Below are 24,014 nucleotides of genomic sequence, written 5' to 3'. Positions count from 1 at the left end.
TGTGTGTGTGTGTGTGTGTCTGTCTGTCTGTCTGTCTTTCTCATTCTGCCTTCCAATAAAATCAATAAATCTTTTTTTTGGACAGGCAGAGTTAGACAGTGAGAGAGAGAGAGACAGAGAGAAAGATCTTCCTTTTTCCGTTGGTTCGCTCCCCAAATGGCCACTACGGCTGGTGCACTGCAGCCAGCGCGCTGCACCAATCCGAAGCCAGGAGCCAGGTGCTTCCTCCTGGTCTCCTGTGGATGCAGGGCTTAAGCACTTAGGCCATCCTCCACTGCCTTCCCAGGCCACAGCAGAGAGCTGGACTGGAAGAGGAGCAACCAGGACAGAATCTGGTACCCCAACCAGGGCTAGAACCAGGGGTGCCAGTGCTGCAGGCGAAGGGTTAGCCAAGTGAGCCGCGGCGCTGGCCAATAAATCTTAAAAATAAAGAAATAAAAATACTTCTACTCTACGAGCTGTTTCCCAATTACTTAGTAGTTCTCAAAATTCAACTGTAGTGGAGCCAGCATCATGGCACAGCAGGTTAAGCCACTGCTTGCAGTGCTGGCATCTCACATCAGAGGGCTGGCTTGTGTCCTGATAATTCCGCTTGCCATCCAGCTCCCTGTTCTTGTACCTGGGAAGGCATTGGAAGATGACCCAAGTACCTGGGCTCCTGCCACCCACATGGGAGACCAGGATGGCATTCCTCGTTCCTGACTTCAGCCTGGCCCAGACATGGCAGTTGCAGTCATTGGGGAATGAACCAACAGATGAAAGAGCTCTGTGTCTCTCAATCCGTCTCTCTCTGTAACTCTGTCTTTTCAAATCTTGAAAGCAAAATTCAACTGTACTATAAGATCACCTACAGGGCTTATAAATTCTTGACCACATCACCAAAGATTCTTATCCATTAGGTTTGGTGCCTTGGGAATTTCTATTGATTCTAATGCTGCAAGTCCCAGGGCCCTCCATTTAGGAACTACTGACTCACAGAATTTTTTCTGTCATTGTTTTGTATTATTCTTCTCTACCAACTCTGCATTCTAACTGCAGAAGTCCATTCACTGTCACCCATCACAAGTTTTGGGAAGCCCTCATCTGGTATGCTTTCGTAACATGACTTTCTTCCTCTACTTTCTGTCCGTGAGTCCTGCTAGTATTTCAAAACCCACCTTAGATCTCACCTCCTTAGAATTCTTCTTTGACCTGCATTTACCTCTTTCTCATCAGACTCCTTCCTTATGGTATGAGTTTTCTCAATGAGGAATTCTCCTAAGTTGACTTGGTTATTAGTAGAGTTTTACATGTCTGTCTCGTATTCTCAGAGGACTTGTAAATTCCTTTAAGCAAAGGGACTTCCTCACAATTCTTTTTACAGTGTTGGCCCTGGGTAAGCTTTTTCTGATTGGCTTATAAAATGTGTTAATTGGAATAGATTTATTTGGATATTCATATGTTGTGCCTTTCAGTCATTCTAGATAATGTATTAAAATAATGAAAAGCTGAAGTCATTCAAAAATAAGGAAGCAGGTAAACTGCATTGGGACTTAATTATTTTTTTTTTAATTTCTGCTTGAAGAAAAGGTTGAAGGATGAGTTAACTGGTAATAGTAACCAGCTGTTCTCCATTTCCACTGAGGACAGTGTTGGAAAAAATGGGCCAAAAATCACTATCAGGAAAAAATGAGGTTAGATATAAAAAAGAAGATGGTTGTTAAGCACTGGAATGAGGTTTCCGAGCAGGTTGTAGAACTGACCTCCCTGAAGAACTTTAAAAATAGGAATGATAAATATCCATCTAAAATAAGATGAGAAAAATTTGCTAGTCATTTCATTACTGTAATATCTACTAAATGCTACTCTGGGGAAACCAGAGTAGACAACATATACAACATGATCCCTTTATTTAAACTCACAATCTAATTAAGATGAGCCATAAATATGAAATTAATAGCAATGAAAATAGGATTTAAAATTAAAAACTAATTATGAGTTATGACTGTAATTCCAGTTTGATTTCAGATGGATATTCTCCAAACACTCTCCACCTCTCTACCCTTAAAGAACCTTTACTGGGTCTTTTTAGAAATAAATAGGTTTTCCAATGTCCCTTTTCAAACTGCATTTCTAGATAGAGGAGAGCAACATCAATTCTTTTCTGCAACAATTTCTTCAATACTTTTAAGTATACAACAAGCATGTGGTGAGAAGTACGAACCAAATATGGATTGCCTAATAAGTGGCAGTCCCACTGCTCAGCGGGGAAGCACCACAGTGAACACTCACATGTATTTTCATCATAATCAGTCTAAGTGCCTGGAACCTTACCTCAAAGTGTGGTAGAACATAAAGGACTCATACAATAGTGACATAAAATTTACAGAGTCACTATAGATAACCAGAGCATTCCTGAATGTCATAAAACTAGGGTTAAGCTGCCTGCATTGTAGTAGCAAAAATACTGTATAGTATGTACCCTCTGTACCATAAATACCTTCTTAAATAAAAAAAAAAAAAGGCCTTTGCCTGGATGATGCATGCTTTGTGTTTACTTTAATATGTATATAAGTTATCATTATGGTCAACAACTACTTGGATGTTGGCTAAAACTGATTCTAGGATACATAGTTGATGAGTTAAGAGAGAGAGGTTAGTTGGCTGAAATGTCATTTTCATAAGGTAGAATGGCCCTGAATTGAGGGAAATAGCCTGACTATTCACTTTTAACTTGCCAAAATGGAAAATGGGCCTTAAACATATTCATACTCAGTGAGTCATTTGGTCTGAATTAGGGTGACCAATTCATCACAGTCTGAGTAGTGAAAATCCCTTACTCTGTGGGAAAGCCTCAGGCTTAAGAAAACCAGGACAGTTTATCACCCTAGCCTACTTTCCCCAATTGTATCTGATCTTTACTCTCACTTCCTCCTCCCCTGCCCACTGTTTTCTGACATGCTACTCTAAAGCCATAAAAATTACTTGAAAAACAAAACTAAACTAAAAAATAAAAACCACTTTTAACACCACAGAATTGAAAATCTATACCACAAATTTTAGAAGTCATATTAAAAAGTAGAAGGTATAAAACAAAACTGAATGAATGCTTCTGTTATCTTAGTTTTACTTTTTTGCGCTTGCTTTCTTTTTTGAACTAAGGCTTTCTTAGTGTCCAAAAGAACCACATAGCTCTAGAAATCAAAGTAGAAATGTCTCCACAGAGAATGACTAAAAGCAGCACCCCACTTGCCAACAAAAGAATTCTCAAAATATTATATAATTCAAAACTCAAGAAGATACAATTGGAGGCAATATTGACCAAGAATAACGGTTCCAACTCTGATTGCAGACAAAAATCACCAGTGGACAGTAAAAACTCTAATTCTGGGGGCTTTTAAGTATTCGTTCCTCCCATTGATAGGTTTCTACTCCCCTAAGGACTATAATTTTCCACTTTAAATTTGAACTCTAAGTCAAAGTATAGTAAAAAATCAATACCATAGATTTGTTCTGCTTTCCTTGTGCCTCCTGGAATTTTCAAAAGATGGGAAGGAACAGCTTTTATGATGAAGATGGAATGTAAAATGAAAGAGGTGGCCTAGAACTTTGACCCACACACTCTATACCTCACTACAACATCACCTTCATCTCCTGCTTTCTGTCATACCTTCATTATCCCCACTCTACCAGGGTGTTAAATGTGCAGTGTGATATGATTACTGTCATACCCTTGAGAATTAGTTTTGACAAGGGAATTAGAACTTACTATCAGAATATTTTTCCTATTTATACTACCTTCTCCCCTTAATTGTGTTTTTCTGTTTCAATTACTTCTTCCCCTATATTGTTACCTGGCGAGGGGGAGGAAGAGGGAAAAGCTCAGAAAACTAGAAAATAATCTAAAAACGTAGTTAACACTTTTTACAGTCGACAGTTCTTGTACTATTAACAAGAAGCAAAGCCATGGAAGAGTTTTCTAACAAATTAAGATATGGGGACATAGTAGGTCACTCCCATTCCCTGAGCTGTATAAGCTTCCTCCCCTGAAAGCAGAAATCTTTCCATCAGCCTTCTAACTCCTGCCCACCCAACATCATCATAGTCTCAACAAGTTCTGACCACACTTCATGAAATAGTCACGGGCCAGGATCACTCTAGACTTGGCATTAGAGTTGGTCTGGGCTACTCTGGAAACTTCATTGGTTTTGTAATCACCTGGAATACAGGAGCCATGACATTGGTATTTTTGTGCACTCGCCAGTACTTCTTCCTTTACCACATTTTCCATTCCTTTACCTTCTCATATCTTATGATAAATGTAATCCAATTTTCAGGTTTGTTCTGATCCAAACACAGATAAGATTGATTGCCAATAGTTTCTCCCCTGGTCAGACTGGTATAATGCAGTCCACATCTGGTGTCCAGTGGTCCAACTAGAAAACTCAGTAAACCTGTAGAATTCTGAGCAACCTTGACTCTTAAATGAGGTGCTGCTTCTCTACATGGTTTCTACTCTAGAGTCTGCCCAATAACATTGCCTAGCACCCTCTATCCCATATAGACCCCTCTTTCTCTTCTTAGACTGCAGCATCACTATAAGAGATCTTGCTTGTTTCTGATAAATTGTAATCAAAACACTGGGTCTTGGATCTATACCCAGTCCTGTGAGTCTACAATTATAGGACCCTTTCCCTTGAACCTCATGTATCCTGTTTGACTTTCAGGTACTCATCTGCCATGGTCTGTGCAGCTGAAGAAATACGTTTGCATGGACTACATTTAGACTCTTGATTGATTGGCCTAAGTCAGCCTTAGCACCTATGTATGATTCCACTAGCCATTATTTAACCTGGTTGATGGGAGTCTGTACAATCCTCTTTCCATATAACACTATGGTATTAGGCATATCTGGCACCAAATTTTCTATTTTTCTGCTTTTTCAGAGTATACAGTCAATAGTAACTTACTGAGCTAATTCTTGCTTCTCAGAAATCTATTCTAAAAACAGTAACGATCACTTTCTGCTTAGAGATGCTTCCATGAATTGATATGATAATTAAATGGGAATTAATATTTTTCTCCTATAGTTGTCTTTTTGCCCAAAATATTTTTTTGAAAAATTCAAGTACTAATCCTATAAGAGAGAAACAAATTCTTTAACACAATCTATAGCAGGAGTAACTCTCTTAATTTTGGAAATATGGGTTAGCATTTCTGATAAGCTCCACTCTTTAGTTTTGCATTTTAAGTGTTAAAATTTAAATATAGCTGTTATCATGTTTTATTCTATAAGAGAAGTATCAGCATAAGGAGAAATAGTAGCAGGTTATGGGATGTAACAGGAATTCTAACAGTTTAACAATAATATGGCTAGCAGATACCATTTTAATCAGTATTGTCATTAACAACCATCAATAGAGAGGATAAGATGGGTCTTGTCTTTGTGAGTTATGATTTATAGCTGGCACAGCAGTCATACTGAAGTATATTTTACAATATAGAGACATTGATTAAATGCACATTGCATCTCAAATACAGTTGACATTTTAAGTCAAAATTACTACAGACACACAGCCATTCATTTAAGCTGTTGCTTTAAAAATGCATATCAACTGCTTGTTAATAGAAGAAAGTCTATATGGAACCATATTTCAATAAGTTATTCCTTTATGTTACTGGTGCACAGAGGCTGAAGGAGGTTGCTTCCTATGGGCAATCATACCATTTTATCATGTCTGGCGGATAGGCACTCAAGAGAAAATAGCCCCCTAAATGCATCCAACCAGGAGTTCCAGATCGCTGAGAAAGCCTTCTCTTATTAGGATAAAATTATTTTTTGCTTCTCTTCACGTACTTCTCCCTGCCATCTCTGAAATCTTGCCTTCTAGCCTGCCAACCTGCTGAGGAAGTATGTCTTAAATAATTGATGACAGCTGTAGCTGAAACACTAATATAGTTTAGCGATGATGGTTTCTGTGATGTGTATTGCTGCCTGTTGCTGGTAAACCAAGCAACTTTAAACAACATTAAGTGTTTGAACACTGGGTTGTTGATTGAAGCCAGTAGTTATTATGTCTGGAAGTATGTTTATATACCATATTGATAAACACTTTCATCTGTTTCCTCATTTAGGTCTTTTTAGCCTCAGAACTTACTTAGACTTTGAGAACTGTTTATTATAAAAATAATTTTAGGAAAATTGTACAGAGAATCTCTTCATAACTTTTACCCAGATTTCTCAAATGTTAACATTTTACTGAATTAGCTCTAGTATTCTCTCTTTCCTCTCCTTATAGATGTGTAAGTGTATTTACATGTATACATTCATTTTTTCTTAATAATTTAAGAATATTTGCTAACTGATGCCCTGTTATTACTGAATATACTTTGAAATTAGATCTCTATTAGTGTTTCCTGGTATCCTATACTTGGAAAATGTAGAGAGCTGGCTTTAATTCAATCTCGCATTAGTGAAATAAGAAATTACCAAATGAGGAAGGTGGTGGTTTCAAAAATGTTTGAAAGTTGAGAAAAATAGTATGTGTTATAATTTTATTTTTGTGAGGGCTATATTGTCACCATCTAATCTAAAATCCTAAACTTAGGCAGCATTGACTTCTGTAAATGAGTACACATTTCCAACAGTGAGGTGTATTTCTTTGACAGTTAATGAAGCTTCAAAATAAGACCTCTGCAAATAGTTGACATGAGGCCTCATTAATCATTGAATTTAGCACATGTGCTTGAATGAGATGGTGAATAGAAAAATACCCTGCTTATAATTATTGAAGTTGTGCTGTGAAACAATCCTTGGAAATCTAATGCTACCATTTTCTCAGACTTGTTATGCTTTCCATTTTGTTGGAAATGATTTATTGATAAGACTGGAGGAAACCATGCTAGTCTTTGATCACCTTGGGGCTTTTCTTATAAATACTTGTGAATTATGAAAACAAAATGTGCAGAGATAAATGATGCATAGTGTGATAGAGCAGATTTAAGTTCATTTAGTGAATTCATATAACTTGCCTGGCTAGGAAGAGTGATCTGGAGAAATAGAAGATACTTTGCAGGTCTTTTAAAATTATATCTGTTGAGTATTCAGTGTGCTTTATATTGGAAATGCCACTCCAAGTCATGCTCTTGCAGCTTGAGGCAGAAGAAGGTGGACATAGCATAGTGTGGGTGTAGGTGGTAGAGGGTGTGGGGATCCGCATCTATTAAAGACGAGTACTTAAGGAAGTAAATTCACAATTTATTTCCCTTGAAAATTCACTACAGCTTTCATAGAAAATACAACAGCAGTCTTGGGGCAGGTTCCTCATCATAGGCTTGTCCCCAAATTATGAATGTGTAAATAACAACATTCTTAGGCACATGCTGAAATTGTCCTTAGTGCTGGCTGAAGATAGTTTGATTCAGAATTAAGACAAAAAAAAAAAAGTATGAGGTTTTGCAAACACACTGCATAGTCATTTTCTTCTTCCTGCATGTCAGAATTGAATTATTCAGAGCTGCTGAAATACTTTTTTCAGGTTAAATATCTGTTTGAATGTCTATGCCCCTAATACCCTCCAGGTAAAAGATAATACAACTTTATGGAGCATTTTGAAACTTTTATCCAAAAGCAGATTGTATGTGTGGATATGTTTTCATGTGTGTATGTTGTGATTTTTTTTAGATTTATTTATTTAGAAGATAGAATGACACAGAGAGAAGGAGACACATACATACAGAGAGAGCAAGATAGAATGAGTGACAGCAAGAGAGAGAGAGATCCATCTTCCATTGCTTGGTTCACTCCCAAATTACCACAGCAGCCAGGGCTACATCAGCAGATGCCAGGAGCCAGGAACTCCTTCTAGGTTTCCCGCCTGGGTCCCTGGAACCCGAGATTTGGGCCATTATCTTCTGCCTGCTTAAGTGTTCTTTAGCAAGAAGCTGGATCGGAAGTGCAGGAACCAGGCCTTGAAGCAGCATTCTGGTGTGGGACACAAGCATCTCAAGCAGCGGTTTCAGTCTTAGGCTTAGATCCTAGATCCACTGTGAGTTGATGTTGTGTAGGGTGTAAAGCTGGAGTCTTGTTCCACACTTCTGAAAGTGGACATCCATTTTTCCCAGGACCATTTTTGAAGAGACTGTCCTTTCTCCAGGGAGTGATTTTAGATCATTTGTCAAAGATTAGTTGGTTGTAGATGTATGGATTGATTTGTAGGGTTTCTAATCTGTTCCATTAGTGCACATGTCTAATTTGTGCCAATACGAGGTTTTGATTATAGCTGCTCTGTAATATGTATTGAAATCTGGTATTGTGATGTCTTCAGCTTTGTTTTTATTGTGTAAGATTGCTTTAGCTGGGCCGGCGCCGAGGCTCACTAGGCTAATCCTCCGCCTTGCGGCGCCGGCACACCGGGTTCTAGTCCCAGTCGGGGCGCCGGATTCTGTCCCGGTTGCCCCTCTTCCAGGCCAGCTCTCTGCTGTGGCCCGGGAGTGCAGTGGAGGATGGCCCAAGTGCTTGGGCCCTGCACCCTCATGGGAGACCAGGAGAAGCACCTGGCTCCTGGCTTCAGATCAGCGAGGAGCGCCGACTGCAGCATGCTGGCTGCGGCGGCCATTGGAGGGTGAACCAACGGCAAAGGAAGACCTTTCTCTCTGTCTCTCTCTCACTGTCTAACTCTGCCTGTCACAAAAAAAAAAAAAAAAAAAAAAAAAAAAGATTGCTTTAGCTGTTTGGGGTCTCCTGTGTTTCCATATGAATTTTAGAGTCTTTTTTTCTATGTCTGAGAAGAAGTTCCTTGATATTTTCATCGGGTTCATATTGAATCTATAAATTGCTTTGGCTAATATGGACATTTTAATGGTGCTACTTCTTCCAATACATGAACATGGAAGATTTTTCAATTTTTTGTGTCGTCTTCTATTTCTTTCCTTACTGTTGTGTAATTTTCACTGTAGAGGACTTTTACATTGTTGGTTATTTTTTCCAAGGTATTTACATTTTTGTAGCTATTGTAAATGGGACTGATCTTACAAGTTCTTTCTTAGCCATGACATTGTCTGTGTACAAAGACTGTTGATTTTTGTGTGTTGATTTATGTCCAGCAACTTTGCCAGACTCTCTTATGAGTTCCAATAATCTCTTAGTGGAGTATTTTGGTCCCCCTATCTATAGAATTTTATCATCTGTAAACAGGGATAATTTGAGTTCTTCTTTTCCCATTTGTATCCCCTTTATTTCTTTTTATTGCCTAATGGCTCTGGCTAAAACTTCCAGAAGTACGTTGAATATCAGCAGTAAAAGTGGGCATCTTTGTGTGATTCTGGATCTTAATGTAAATGTTTCCAGCTTTTTCGTATTCAATATGATGCTTGCTGTGAGTTTGTCCCTGCATCCCAGGGATATATCCCACTTGATCGAGATGGATGATCTTCTTCTTTTTAAAAGATAGATTTATTTATTTATTTACTTACTTACTTAACTGAAAGTCAAAGTTACAAAGGGAGGAAGAGAGACAGAAAAATAATTCCATCCACTGGTTTACTCCTCAGATGTCTGCAGTGGCTGAGGTTGGGCCACACAGAAGCCAGGACCAGGAGCTTCGTCTGGGTCTCTCACATGGGTAGTAGGGGCCAAGCACTTGGGCCGTTTTCCACTGCTTTCCCATGCCATCAGTAGGGAACTGGACCAGAGGTGGAGAAGCCAGAACTTGAACTGTTGTCCCATGGGATTGCCAGCATTGCAGGAAGTTGTTTTACCCACTATACCACTGCATTGGCTCCTGGATGATCTTTTTGATATGTTTTTGGATTCAGTTAACTAATATTTTATTGAGGATTTTCACATCTAAGTTCATCTGGATACTGGTCTACAGTTCTCTTTCATTGTATCTTTTTCTGGTTTTGCAATTAAGGTGGTGCTGGTTTCCTAGAAGGAGTTTAGAAGGATTCCCTCCCTTTCAATTGTTTTGAATAGCTTGAAAAGAAATTGGATTAGTTCTTTAAAAGTTTGGTAGAATTCAGAGGTAAAGCCATCTGTTCCTGGACTTTTCTTTCTTGGTAGGGTCTTTATTACTCATTCAATCTCCCATCTTGATTATTGGTATATTTAGATTTTCTATGTCTTCATGCCTGAATTTTTGCAAATTGTAGATGTCCATGAATCTATCCATTTCTTCTAGACTTTTTGATTTGTTGCCATTTAGCTGTTTCTAGTAATTCCTGATGATTCATTTAATTTCTGTGGTATCCATTGTAACATCTTTTTCATTTCTGTTTTTATTCATTTGGGTCCTCCCTTTTTTGGTTAGTTGGGACAGTGATTTATCAATTTATTTTTTCAAAAAACCAGCTCATCACTGATCTTATGTATTTTTTAATTCAATTTTGTTTCTTTCTTCTTTAATGCTTATTATTTCTTTCCTCCTACTAATTTTGAGTTTGATATGTTCTTGTTTCTCTAGGTACCTGAGATGCATTGCAAGATCATTTATTTGATGCCTTTCTAATTTCTTGATGTAGGCAGTAATTGCTGTAAACTTTGCCCTTAACACTGCTTTTACTGGATCTCATTAGTTTTGTATATATTGTATTGTCATTTTTATTCATTTCCAGGAATTTATTTCCCTTTTGATTTCTTCTGTGACCACTGTTCATTAAAGAGCATGTTGTTTACGCTTCATGCATTTGTATACTTTCTAGAGTTTCTTATGCTGTACAGCCTTTACTGCTCCACAGAGTCTCTCCTTTTCCTGAGGAGATTTTTCCACTGAAAATCTCTCCAAATGCCTCCTGGGAAATGCAGTTCCTCCCCTGTTCTTCCGGTGTCTTCCCATGGTGAAAATCCATTTTCCTTTACCCTGTAAGTTAACTCTCTCGTATCAAGCTTAATGGTAACAATAATTTCTAGGGAACAAACTTGTTCTTCCATTCACTTGGCCAATCCACATGCAAAGTTATAGTTTTTATGAAGTACGTGTAGAATGAAGCTCAGGCACAGTCCTGGGATAATCTTAACATTGTCTGCAACATTTGAAATATGTCAGTGTGGTTTTTTTTTTTTTTTTTAATTTTCTGAAAAAGAACTCACAGTTTCCTTCTCATTGTCAAATTGTCTGTAACCAAAAAGGAAGTCAAGAACCCTTTCGTGGTGTAACCCGGGCTCTGCAGGGCAAGCCTGACAAGCGGCGGCTGCTCTTGGTTCCACACTCTGACTCTGAGCATGCGCACCCCTTACCTGGGACTGCTGCAGTTTCCTTCACTGGAGTAGGACCCTGCGTGGGAGGAATACTGAGGACCAGCTCAGGCACCTGCCAGGGCAGCCGCTAGATTGTTTGGAGACAGGTGCTGAGGGGAGCACACTGTCCACCGTGGAAGGGTGTTTACTAAAGCATGTCTCCTTTCTAATTCTCTGCACATAGGGTCCATCCCATGCAAACGTAAGGCTGATTTCCTCAACCTAAGCATTAGGCATCGTGGGTGACGTCCAGTGTCTGTGTTTACTGTGCTTTCCAGCACATTCTCATTGTGAGGTTTTCTCTCTGTCATCACAATTTCTGGCCAAGGAGATTTCAAGTATGATTAAGTAGTTCCTGGAGTTTTATAACGCCTAAGACTGTGACACACCTTCTGCTTTTGTCGGGATGTTTACAATGTCTGATTGAGGTATTCTGTAATATTAGGTGTTGATACATCACACACTATGCTGCAAAGTGAAAATAATCTAAAAATTAATAAATTCATGGAGCCAGCGCTGTGGCGCAGCAAGTTAAAGCCCCGGCCTGAAGTGCCGGCATCCCATATGGACACTGGCTCTAGTCCCGGCTGCTCCTCTTCTGATCCAGCTCTCTGCTGTGGCCTGGGAAAGCAGTAGAAGATGGCCCAAGACCTTGGGCCCCTGCACCCATGTGGGAGACCCGGAAGAAGCTCCTGGCACCTGGCTTTAGATAGGCACAGCTCCGGCCATTGCAGCCACCTGGAGAGGGAACCAGTGGTTGGAAGACCTTTCTCTCTGACTCTACCTCTCTCTGTAACTCTTTCAAATAAATAAAATGAATTTTTTAAAAAAATTTAAAAATTGATTAAAAACAGAACTTGATAATTGTTAATAGAATTGATTATTAATTCTACACATTTAAAATATTTAGCACAAATGTCCTTAAAATGAGAAGTAGCTATAAGGAAATATATGAAATTTATCCATATGATTTTAATGTTAGAGAAAAATAATTTATGCTTAGGTTTATGGAATAATACTCATATTTATTAATCTTTTAAAGAAGTATACCTTACCAAAAAATGAAGATTTCCTGTTTGATACCAATTGTGGTTAAGAAAGTAACTAATTTCTGCAATTAGAGATGTAAGTATAGTTGCAAGTTAATGCATTAACTTTCCCTTGAAATTAGTAGTGTTTAGAAATAAGTTGTTTCATTTCTATCTGGGTCACTTCCTCCTTTCTGACATCATTCCAGCTTCATGTTCTGTAATATTCTTCTCTCACGGTTTGTTGATTTGCCTTCCGGCTGTTGCTTGTAACTCCCTGTTCTATCCTCGTACTAATAGTTGGCATCTCTTGGCTCTTTCTTCTCAGCTCCATCTCTTCCCCCACTTCCTCTTTTCTCTTTCTACCCCTCTCATTCACTCACTCACTCACTCACTCTGTGATGTCAGGTGCAAACCAGACTCTTCACACAAACTCCTGATCCATATACACAACCTGTACCAAGCAGTTTTCCCAGAAGCTTTGTTGGCATCTGAAACTCAACTGTTCACTATAGAATTAACTTGGCATGTCTGTCTTCATTATTGTTATCTGGGAAGTCAAGAGATAATGCATCCTTTTTGCTTACTCCTCAAAGTCAATCCATTGCCATATTTAATGAATTCTAAAATTCTGTATTTGTGTTAGTCATAGCTTTTCATTATTATAATGAAATTCCTGAAGCAGGCTAACTTTACAAATAAAAGAAATTTACTTTGCTTCATGATTCTGGAGGTTCACACTCCAAGACTGAGTAGGCCTCACTGGTTTGGCCTCTGGTGATGGTATTTGTACTGCCAGAATGTTAAAGTGCCACAAGGCAACATACAGCAAGAGACAAGAAGCACATACTTGTTTATATCTCACTAGTTTTATAAAGCAGCAAAGATTCAGCCCTGGGGGCCCCATTCCAGTGAGCCAATCCAATGTAATCACTTCCCGAAAAAGCCCAACCTCTGAATACTAGGATTCAGTCGAACTAATAACATAAGACTTTTGGGACTAAATTCCTGAGTTCAAGGGGACAGATATTCAAACTGTTGAAATATTCTTTCTCAGCCGGTGCCAGGCTCACTAGGCTAATCCTCCGCCTGCGGCACTGGCACCCCAGGTTCTAGTCCCAGTCAGGGCGCCGGATTCTGTCCCTGTTGCTCCTCTTCCAGTCCTGCTCTCTGCAGTGGCCCAGGAAGGCAGAGGAGGATGGCCCAAGTGCTTGGGCCCTGCACCGCATGGGAGACCAGGAGAAGCACCTGGCTCCTGGCTTCGGATCATCACTGTGTGCTGGCCACAGTGGCCACTGGGGGATGAACCAATGAAAAAGGAAGACCTTTCTCTCTGTCTCTCTCTTTCACTGTCCACTCTGCCTATCCAAAAAGAAAAAAAAAAAGAAATATTCTTTCTCTCCGTCATCCGTACATTCCTTAATGCAGATTCTCCTATTCTCCTCACATTAGAGCAATGGTCTTACAAGCAGTCTTGCATTTCTCTGCCAACCCTCCCCCACTATGATGCTACCCAATTGTTCTTCCCAAATATAGAGCTGATCTCCTGCCAAAATTTTTGCAGTAGCTTTCCAATACCTAGAAGTGCTTAGATTTCTGAGGTGTCATGTAATGCCTTACCTTTATTGTTTGCATAGCTATAGTTAAGTACATGCAGTTTTCTAAATGTGTCATGATAGCATTAAGCCAGATAATCCCTTGGGGCTTTCCTATTTCCTGTGAATAAAATGCTCCTTCTTCATCCTTCATCCTTCCCTATCCTCTTGGGCAACTATTAGTCATATTTACACACTAAGCTCAAGGATCACCACCCTGGGAAACTTTTCGACAAGTATCTCCTCACTCTGCGCTAAAAACAGGTTACTGATATCATCAATCTATCATGAATAGTTAATGTCCTATAGTCAGGAAGAAAATTGTACTAGTCCCACTTTGGAAGGTCTGGCTATAAAGATAGTTGTTGAATTTCATAGCCCATTGTTTTAATTTACTTATAGTTTTGAGGGCAAATAAACACAAATACATGATATTATCTTCCACTTAATTGCTTATGTATCCTAATGTGAAAATCATGCACTATTTTATGAAGCTTTAAATCTGTGAGAATAGGATCTGTGAAAACTGCCTAATTTGTTGATTTGCATGTGAAGTATGTCATTCCCTGTGGGTGGTGGGAACTGATTTTGCATGTGGCTTGCTAGCTCTGAGGGGATAACTGGTGTTAATTCCTGCTGCTGTAACAAAATGAATTTGGCCTTTATTATAGCTCCTATTTGAAAATTACTATTAAAAGTGCACACTGCAGATAGGAGAGTGCTTTGCAAAGATGAATGCATTTTATAGCAAAGCAGGAAGCAGTGACACCGGATCTTAATGACACTTTATATTCTGCCAATGTACTTAGCCACAACTCCCTCAACTGCATTATCTAAGTAAACAAAAATCATATTCTATTATAGGCATGATATGACAATTGAATTTTTTGGTGAACTTTTGGCATCCATTGAAAGAATTGGCTCCAACCCCAGAGATGGGGTTAATCTTTTTAGGGCATCATTGCCTGGAAAGTGGAAGAGATGACTAAGTCAGGATATAGGAGTAAAAGCATTATCTCTAAGAGCTAGAATGAAAGAGTTATTCAACAGTTATTTCTGTGACCATTTTTTATTCAATTGTAAAGAAACATAAAGGATATTATTTTACTGAGGAAAATTGAAAAAAAAAAACATAAAGAATCCTAATAGGCCGAGCCTTGGTATAGTTAAATGATATAACATTTTACCGTTTATTTTAATAATTCCCTAAACTCTCAGACCAAATCTATGTAGAAGACTTTTGAATACCCTGATGTGTATTTAATATACCATCCACCTGGCTTGAAAGTGGGCTCTTCATTAGGGGAAATAATTAGTGCATTCTTATACAGCAGTGAATTCTTAGTAAGATAACTATCATGTAGCAAGACAGAATAAAAATCAATATTAATCAGAGCAGACAAATGCTTCTAGTAATAGATGAAAACCCTCAAGCCCTAGGTGTTCTCTCCAGTGCTGTTTAATTTTTTTATTTTTTTTACTAAATCATTCTCTATTTCTGACACCAAATGGTTCCCTACTGTAAGATCTTTAACTTTTGATATCTTAGTCTGATCATCAGAACACCCAGCTCTGTCTCTGTGTGTCTTCTTAGAAAGAATATGAAAGTTTTCTTCAAAGATCTTCAGCATGTACACGGCCACTGTTTGCTCACCTTAGCACCACATGATTAAGCCAATGGAAACGTAGAGCAAATGCTCTGATCTTGCCCGTTTTTCTCCAAAACATTAAATATTCAGCTCATAACGTATAACTATACACTCCTTTGCCCCACTTTTATGAATATATAGCTAGAAGTTGCAGCTTCCCATTTTGTAGTGAACAGGGATGTCCCTCCACCTAGTATTCCGTAAGACTGTGACAGTCCTGGCACATTGTGGAGGCAGTAATGTTAGCGAACTCCCTTATTTGATAGGACTTACTGCTGTATATGCACTGCTACTGTTCTGAATTCTTTACATTCGTTAATTCATTTAATCTCCACAATGACTCTATTAAGTAACCACTGTTATTATGTAGGTTTTACAGAGTTAGAAACTGAGACTTAGGAAAAATGGCTTTCCCATGGCACATAGATTCAAAATGGGCAGAATTGCTGGGACGTGACCCCAGCAGTCTGGCCTCTGCTCCTTCTTTATTCTGCTTTGCTCTTAGCTAGTGGAGCAACTTTGAGCAAGTTAAAGCTACTCCACTGGTTAGTTTACTTGGAGAGAAGGAGGGAGAGAGAAAAAGAGAGAGGAAGAGTGGGAGAGGGAGAAAGAGGTGGGGAAGGAAAAAGTGGGTTATACTAAGAAATTAAAAGATACAATGTACTTAAAGTGCCTAAGTCAGTGACTGATACATAGTAAAATACTCATGGTAGCTATTTTCTTATTATTACTATCATATATTCAATAATAGTAGATGAAGGAATTAATTAATAAGGAAACATTACTCACAATCACTAAGTTGATCATTCCTGGGGTCCACTGTATTCTGTTGAGTAGCTCATTTAGAAAGATTGGATTCAGCAGTCTAGTTTGGACTCCTTCCTGAAAGCATTATGTGCAGGGATCAAACACACCCATGCCTTCTTTATGAGGCTTAGGAAGAAGCTATTACTGCAAGAAAAGATTGAATATCCATTATTGCAATTGTGCCGCTATACTGGAAAAGTTAAAAAATATTTAGGATGACCGATGGGGTATTCTTAATGGTAAAATCCCCAATATTTCCAAAATACACATGACTGAAGAGCAGAGGAGAAACCTATTTTATCTTCCTCCAGTACTTATTCCCTGCTTTCCTCTTACTGCATTGTAAGATTGGCATTATATCATTATCTCTTGTTGTCACCTTAGCCTTGTGAGCTTTTGATGCTGCTAATGTTATGGTAATAACTGTACAATTTGCAATTTTCAGTTATATTAGACCTTGATTCACTCTTTTTAACTACCTTGTATAACCATCACTGATTTTTTTTCTTGCAGATAATAAGCAACTTAATGGATTTTATAAGTGAATATTGGTGTGAAATTATCAGAGCAGGAAAATCAATATTAGAAAAAAATTATATGAACAATAAGAAAAATAGAGTAATATTGTTGATTATAAATATTCAAAAGTCAAATGTTTTGAGACTAATGTTATGAATCTCATGACTTCAAACTTGCTACTTCATTGTACTTTTTAAATTTCACTATACATTTTTTTTTAAGATTTATTTTATTTATTTGAAAGTCAGAGTTACCGAGAGAGAGAGGGAGTGAGAGAGAAAGAGAGAGAGGTCTTCCATCTGCTGGTTCATTCCCCAGATGGCTGCAATGGCAGAGGCTGAGCCCATTCAAAGTCACTGTACTCTTTAACAATGGTAACCTCTATTTTCAAATTAAAAATAATATTACATTATGAATTACACAGGGTTAGTTATTCTGAATTTTTTCCTGTATTTCACACAAACCATCCTTTTCCTTGTTTTTGGAAGGGAATGTATAATCCATCTTCAGAAAAGTCTTATGTTGTGTTTTTACTTGCTTTGGGTAAATGGGCCTTAAAGATTCATCATATCTTAGGAGTCCAGAGTGGCAAAGCAGACCATGAAATATTCTGTTATGAAACCTTTTACTCACTGTGTTTCTACAACCAATCCAAAAGCTGCAGTCCCACTTCCTCTAGGGTGTTTAATCTTTGCTAAATAACCCTATAGGCAAAGCTCTTCTGTGCACTGCTCATGCCCCTTGCCCTCATCTGCATGCCATTCAGTCATTTGATAAACTTTTGTGGAGAACCAAGTATGCACAGGCACTGGGGACAGTGATGGATGAGATATGGCTCTAGCCTCAGAGAACTTAAAATATAGCAACTTGTCATTAGCTACCTTATGTCACTAGTTTTCATGGGTCTATATCTTACATAAGCAAAGACTACAATATAAAGTCATTGTGCTTTCTGTAAACCTTTCCTCCCAGCAGGTACTCAGGGCCTAGGCAGCAGAATGAGCAAAGTGAGTTCCCATCCAAGGGAGAACAATGTCTAGGCAGAGATACCTGTCCTCAACCAGAAGTAGCTTGACTGCATGCCACCAGGCAAGCCTCCTCATTCCCGCAATGGGAATACATTATTTCATCAAGCACCACGAAGAACTCCTGGAAGGAGACTCCAGCCTTGGTCCCTCTTTGTCCATGTGGGTTATGGCTCTGAGGGTAACGGTACTGGCAGAATTGAAGGGACTTCCAATTGTTAGGAAGCAGCACGCAGTGCACTGGAGTTCTGAGAAGGAACTGAGGGCACTTAGGAGACTTGATATCCTCAGAAGGTTGAAGCGATACATGGGAGGAGTCATCTTTAAAACTGAGGATTTTATGAAAACTCAGAGATGTCAGATTCTCGCTAGCCTTTGCTTTCAAGAGTAGCCAGCTCCCAGTGGACGCAGGCTTCTTGCTCTGCTGGCTCAGAGGAAAACAGGTCAACAGGCAGAAGGACAACCCGATCATGTGGCTGTAGGAAGACCAGCCTGTGTGCGGCTTTTTTCCCCTGATTTGTTCAGAGAGAAGTTCCAGAAGGTATTTCTTTAAAAGCTCCATGATCGTCCTTCAGGTTTTCATTTAAAAGACTATGATTCCAATTTTTGACAGGCAATCAGTCTGGATTTTTGTTTTAAAATAAGCTGTGTGATATCTATGGAAGTGGTATTAGAGATGGGACAGTTCTTAAAACTGAAATTTCTAAGCATTGGATCTTTACTCTCAGGAGTGAGAAAGGTTAGAGAAAGGAGAGACAAAAACAAGGAGAGCATTGGGAATTAATTTCTAAACTATCATTCCCTTTTACCCAAAGCCATAATTTTAACAAAGGCCATTCATGGACAAACCAGACTAAAGCAAATGACTTTTCTCATATCATTTCTTCCTCTCTACTTCTATGTGGAAGAGAGAAAAGGGGGATAAGCATGCAATCTCTGTAATACAGCTTTAGTGTTAGCAAAGAATGCTGTCGCTCCCCCTCTTCGTGGAGGAACGACACAGGACCCTGCGTTGTTCTTTCGTCTGCTCGGCCCTCCCTGGGTTTGCTGCTGGTTCTTCCCGGGTTGGCTACCGACCCTTCCACCTCCGTGGAAGGGCGGTTCCCCCTGCCACATTCCCCACTTCCGCGGGGGAGCGGCACACCGCCGGCCGGCTCTCTTGGGGGCTGCACAGGTGTTCCTTCAGATAGATGTTCCCCTTAGATGTTCCTGGTGCATGCCGTCTCTCTCCTCCTTCATAGTCCTCCTCCGCCAATCCCAACTCGGCTGCCCACACGCCGAACACGCTGCTCTCCTCCAATCAGGAGCAGGATCAGCTCCTGGAGGTCATCACTCAAGTTGGCAAGAGGCAGCTGCGTAGAAGCTGTTTCCTCCTCTCCCAGCACCATATTGTGGGAGAGCAGATGCATAGAATAAGTCTTAATTCCAGTAACTTAGTCTAGTCCGAGTTGCTCCCCACAAATGCTGCCTCCTTTCAGCCCCTCTGTCTATATATACCCTCACACACGCTTACATGTGCCCTTACACACGCTTACATGCAGACAAGTGTGCACATGCACATATGCAAGACACATGCACATATAAACATTTGTGCATACATAGTCACACATCCACATACATGTAAGTTCACATGCATGAATGACTTACACACATATGCAACTTATAGTTGTCAGGTCAGTTCTAAGTCTTCCCAGCTCTCAAACCTAGTGAACAGTAGTTTGCCCCAGTACCTGGGAATGTTCTTCCAGCAACCCCATCTTGCCTGAGGGAAGGGGCTCTATTCCCACAGGTCCCTTCCACCCATCTGTCTGTTCTTGGAAGACTCCTAAGTTGACATCATGGTAATCTCAATGACAGTGTTTTCTGTGGGCCCTCTCTCAGCCTCTAATCTGTGCTTACATTTTGAGCAACTACCTTTTTCTCATATCATCCGAGCTACGTCATACACGTGCACTTCCCGTATGTTGTGGCTGACCTCCTCCACTGTAATTTGCAGTTGTAACTGTACTCGTGTGCTGCATGTCTGCATAACTGTGAACGTGGCATTGGGGTCTTCACTAGAGGTGTTAGAGACAGAGATCTACAACCAGTAACCTTTTGCATGAGACAAAGAGGAAGGGGCGGGCAGGAAAGGAGAAAAGCAATAAAGTGGGAGAGGAAGGAGAGAAAGATAAGGAGAGGGCCTTAGGAGAGGGAAGAGGGGCAAATTGTTTTAAATGAAGGAAAAGATGGTTGGAGAGAAAATGAAAATGTTTGTAAGCCCTGACTCTTGTTCATTATCTTCTCTTTTCCTCCTCACTACTACTTCCTCCAAGCAGTGACTTTGGGAGCACTTGAGTGGATCTTGTGGAGCCAAGGGTGTATTGCACTGCTGCCCACACGCACCCCTCCCTCTGGTTGCATGCAAGATCTCTCCAGATGAGGAGGGGAGGGATCACGAGCTCACCCTTAACCACCTTGAACTGGAAACTCACAGGGTGCAAAATCTCTGGCGATGTCTTTGTCTCAAGCCTCCCCTCAACCCTGCACGAGAAGGATATGATTACCCCCATTTACAAATGAGGAAACTGAGGCTTGGAGAAGATGAGTGATTAGTTCTGCAGTGATGATGTAGTAGACTCATTTTTCTGTTGTATTCTTTTATTTAAAACATCCTATGGAGAGTGTAGCTAAGCAGGCTGGTGAGCATGGCTTAAATTTGCAAAGTCAAGAAAAGCATAGCAAGAAGATTTCATTTAATCAAAGACTTTCACCAGAGACCACAGAGCTTCTCATTTAAAAAAAAAAAAAAAGAAAGAAAAGAAAAAGAGAAAAAAGATAGGATTTATGGGTCCATTGTTCAGTTGAAGGGAAAATGGAAAAAGCCCTCAAGAAAATATTCTGCATTAATGCTATCCAGTACAGTAGACACTACCACGTGTGGCTTTGAGTTCTTGAAATGTGACTGGTCTGTATTGAGCTGTGCAAGAAGTATAAAATATACACTTGATTTCAAAAACTTAGTGTAAAAAATGTGAAATATCTGACCAATTTTCTATTTATGCTTAAATAATACCTTACATATATTAGTTTAAATAAAATGCATTATTAAAAATAATTTCACTTATGTACTTTTAGGTCTGTTTACGTTTTTAAAGCTTTATTTTATTTATTTGGAAGGTAGAAAGAGAAACACAGACAGACAGAAAGAGATCTCCTATCCTCTCATATACTCCTCAAATCCCTGTAACAGCCAGGGCTGAGCCAGGCCAAAGCTTGGAGCCAAGAACTCAATCCAGGGCTCCTCCATGGGGATCAGGGACTCAAGTACTTGAGGTATCATCTGCTACCTCCCAGAGTGCACATTAGCAGGAAGCTGGAATCAGGAGCAAAGCTGGAACTGAAACCTAGGTGTTCTGATATGAGATGCAGGCATCCCAAGCAGAATCTTAACCACTGTGCCAAATGCTCCCCACCTCCTTCACCTTTTAGATTTTTAATGTGCTCAATAGAAAACTAAAAATTACCTGTTACGGGGCAGGCACTGTGGTGTAGCATGTAAAGCTGCTGCCTACAAAAAGCACCTGTAGGTGCCAGTTCGAGACCTGGTAGCTCCACTTCCAATCCAGCTCTCTGCTATGGCCCGGGAAAGCAGTAGAAGATGGCCCAAGTCCTTGGGCCCCTGCACCTGCGTGGGAGACCTGGAAGAAGCTCCTGGCTCCTGACTTTGGATCGGCTCAGCTCTGGCTGTTGCAGCCATTTGGGGAGTGAACCAGCAGATGGAAAACCTCTCTATGTCTCTACCTCTCTCTGTAACTCTGTCTTTCAAATAAATAAAATAAATCTTTAAAGAAAAATTACCTATTGCAACACAAAGCATAGGTTTTGAAACTGTGCTCCTCATGACCCTGTACTTCTTCCTAGCATGGCAGCCACAAAGAGGTAGACCCACAGTCAGCCCATCAGAGAAACTCCTTTGTTCAAAGGATTCTGATTATGAACTTCCATGAAGGAGGGTCTGTTGCCAAAATGCTTGATAACTCTGGTCTTAGAGTATTATTTTCCATTATCTCCAAAGACATAGAATGAGAAGAACAAACTCAAATACCTCTCTCAGTTGCCTGTTGCATTAACTGGAGGGCCTACTAGATTTTTCTATGCTTCCCTCTAAGGTTGTGGCAGGCCCCTTTTCTTCTTTGTTATTCTGGTATGTCAGGAGTTCATCAAAGGTTTATTTGTTACTGAAATTTTATCCCTTTTCTGTAAGTTGCAGAAATTTATTTGTGAAAGGGAATGTCTTTTAAGTATTCCTAATTAATAGCATGGAAAGCCAAGTTACAGATGGTCTTTATTAGGAATTCTTTTTCTTCTGGAAAATGTAGACCTCTTTCCCCTGCCCCCTTTGAAACAGCGATTGGAGGATGATTGAGTGGTCTCTTGTGGAAATATGTATTTACCTATGTAAAGATCAGTTTCAACTCAGCACATTCTTCCTTACCCGGTGAACTAACCTGTAACCTCCAAGGGGTGTTGACGTCTCTTTAGTACATAACTTTGTGTGTATGTGCATCTGTGCACGTGCACTCGCGTGCATTTAAACATCAACAACAACAACAAACACTATGCATCCAGCTGCTAACTCAGGGAAAAGATTTTTAAGCTATTTTAAAAATTTTCTTCAAAATAAATAATAATCCTGGCTACATGAATCACCACTATGCAGAAAACATAGCACAGGGTTGCATACATGAATGTGCAAGGTGAATTCCATTCTAAGTGATAGAATTGAGCATAGGAAAAGAAAGTGCAAATGCATGTTGTGAAAAAGCCATTGATTTCCCTGACACTAATTGCAACGGAAACTAGCAATGCAGCTTCAAGGGGTATTTGTATGCATTTGTTGTCAGAGCATAGATACAGGGACCCACGATCAAGAGCAGTGTCCTTGTTTCAATATCACCTCTGCCTTTTGAATGTCTTCTAATTTTTCTTACTCTATGACCTTTTCCACTTGATCCTCCAGAAAAGAAAAAAGCCCGTTGAGTTTGCTCTGGTGTGTTTTATGTGTTTTACGGAGGGGAGGCATTCTGATGTGAGAAAGTTTCCTTATCATTAGTTGAATTCGTTCTCCATCCTGGAAAATGTTAATCCATAGATCACGCGGAAAGTGAAGGACAGGGCTTAAGTGAGAACAAACTAGATGAAGTAATTCTTTCCTCATGTGCCTTTTACCTCAGACAGATGTGCGCACTTGGTGATATAACATAATTGACCTGTTCCTCCCTCAAATGTGGGTTTTATACACTCCGCCACGATCAAAAGAGAAAGAATTCTATCTTGAAGTTAGAGTAAGCATTTATTTTATCATCTTTTTAAAGGCATGAGTATCTGAAATTTCAGATAAGAAACAAGCCTGTATTTACTCCCTCCTTCTCTCTCTCCCTTCTCTTCCCTAGTGCCAACAGTTGTAGATGTTATGGGGGTCAGAGATATAAATAAAACCCTCTCATGAAATTTATAATCTCTGTAGTTTTGATTCAACTTGAATATTAAGTCTCAGTAGCCATGCCACTAAATAAGTCAACTATAAAACAGTTATGCCTGCCCTACTTTTGTGACTTGGTGGGAAATTTTTCAGAACAAACACAAGACATCTACCCTGTCCACTGGCTCTCTTGTTTCTGTTTGTTTGTTTGTTTTCTTTCCGGGGATTCCCATCATGCTCTCTGAAAGTCCCTGCTCTCACTCAGAGACTGATTGTGATGCCTATAGAATGCATCAGGACACTGATATCTGTGTACTGTATGTGTGTGGTAGTATACACATGGCCCATAGTCCCACATGCCATGGGCGTCACAGTGCTTCGGGGTACTACTAGGCTGCGTGAGCTGCAGCAGGACGAGCTCCAAGACTGACAGGCAGGCTTTCACAGGCCATCGTGTCAGAACCACGGAACCTCTGAGGTTTAGAGATAACAGGCTGTAACTTGGTTATCATAACTCTTTTTGTAACCAGGGTCCCATGAAACACAATCGACTGAGATTTTACTCTCCACATGTAAAGCAGGATGGTGAGCCCTAAAGTCCATTCTACCACTAAGACTGTACTCTTGGCCCTTCCTTTTGGTTAAGAATATTTATTTTTAAAGATAATCTTGTTTATTTGAAAGGGAGGAAGAGAGAAAAAGAGAGAGAGAG

At 39.7% G+C, this 24,014-nt stretch overlaps 1 protein-coding gene across 8 annotated transcripts in view; it reads left to right on the top strand.

Moving 5' to 3' along the window:
- PARD3B (par-3 family cell polarity regulator beta) overlaps positions 1 to 24,014 on the top strand; it is a 1,151,792-nt gene that overhangs the window by 811,820 nt on the left and 315,958 nt on the right. The gene's annotated exons all lie outside the window — the stretch shown is intronic.

Source organism: Oryctolagus cuniculus, chromosome 3 (assembly GCF_964237555.1).
Source record: "Oryctolagus cuniculus chromosome 3, mOryCun1.1, whole genome shotgun sequence".
In the NCBI taxonomy this organism is placed as follows: domain Eukaryota; kingdom Metazoa; phylum Chordata; class Mammalia; order Lagomorpha; family Leporidae; genus Oryctolagus; species Oryctolagus cuniculus.
This window is presented reverse-complemented; position numbering and strand designations above follow the sequence as displayed.